Source organism: Oryzias melastigma, linkage group LG17 (genome assembly GCF_002922805.2).
Source record: "Oryzias melastigma strain HK-1 linkage group LG17, ASM292280v2, whole genome shotgun sequence".
Lineage (NCBI taxonomy): Eukaryota > Metazoa > Chordata > Actinopteri > Beloniformes > Adrianichthyidae > Oryzias > Oryzias melastigma.
The window spans coordinates 14198653-14199780 of NC_050528.1; positions in this window are offsets into that span (position 1 = coordinate 14198653).

Below are 1128 nucleotides of genomic sequence, written 5' to 3' on the forward strand. Positions count from 1 at the left end.
CTGTCTTCTTTTCCGTCTGGTCCAACAAAAATGCCAAAAAACAAAACAGACATAATCAGTATAAATAAAGTTTAGCATTGGATACAACAGATGTCGTTATAGATGTCGTACAACTCAATAAACTCCTGTTGTGACAGTAAAATCTGCCCAACACTAGAGGCTCTCAGCCCGTATCTGTTGGCTCAGCTATTGGACACGACAAGTTAAAATAAATAAATAAATAATAATTCAAATAATAATAAAAATTTCTAAGCAAACAACTTATGTTTCAAACGTGACATTTCAAGCACAAGTTCTGAATCTTTTTTTCTAAAATATTTCAAAGCGCTCTCTCTAACTTTCGTTCTTTCTCTTTATAAATCATATATAACAACACTTTGTCCTCTGCGCCGTAAACAGAAACAAGTTCAGTTTTAGTTTTTGAGGAGACCAGCTTCCACTTCCTGTAATGATTGGAGCTCCATCTGCTCCATCACCAGATCCATTACCTCCATCCACCATCTTACCTGAAGCTGGGTCCCTCCTCTCCTAAATGTGGTGGAAACTTAAATTTGGCGGATAGAAAAACAATTTGAAGAGCCACTTTGGCAGGTGAGGAATATTTCATCATCTGAGGGACTTCAAACCAGCATCCATGACTTTTAACCCTTCTACCATGAAAGGGGGGCATATAAAATATGCTTTAGCAAAGTTGGTTGGAAAATATTCATTTTATTAAACTCGAAATTTAATAAAATTATCCTCGGGGCACCACCTTCGTAATGAAGGAAAAATATTACTTATTAATGATCAGTCGCTACCTCTAATAAGGAATAATCAATTTATCAGTCTCTCAACTTTAGGTCATTCGTACCCTTTGAATTGACTTTACCACGAAAAGGGAATAATGATATCTGAACAACGTCCTTTTGAATATTTATTGAATAACATGAGGTTAAACATGAAGCATGAAAAGCAATTAGCATGTGTGGAACATGGAAGGTAGCTTTTAACTAACTAGAAACGGATAATTGAGGTGAGGAATGCCATGTAATAATAATAATAATAATAATATTAATACATTGTATTTATATGCTGCCTTTCTGGACACCCAAGGTCGCCTTACAGATAAAAACAAAACATAGTATG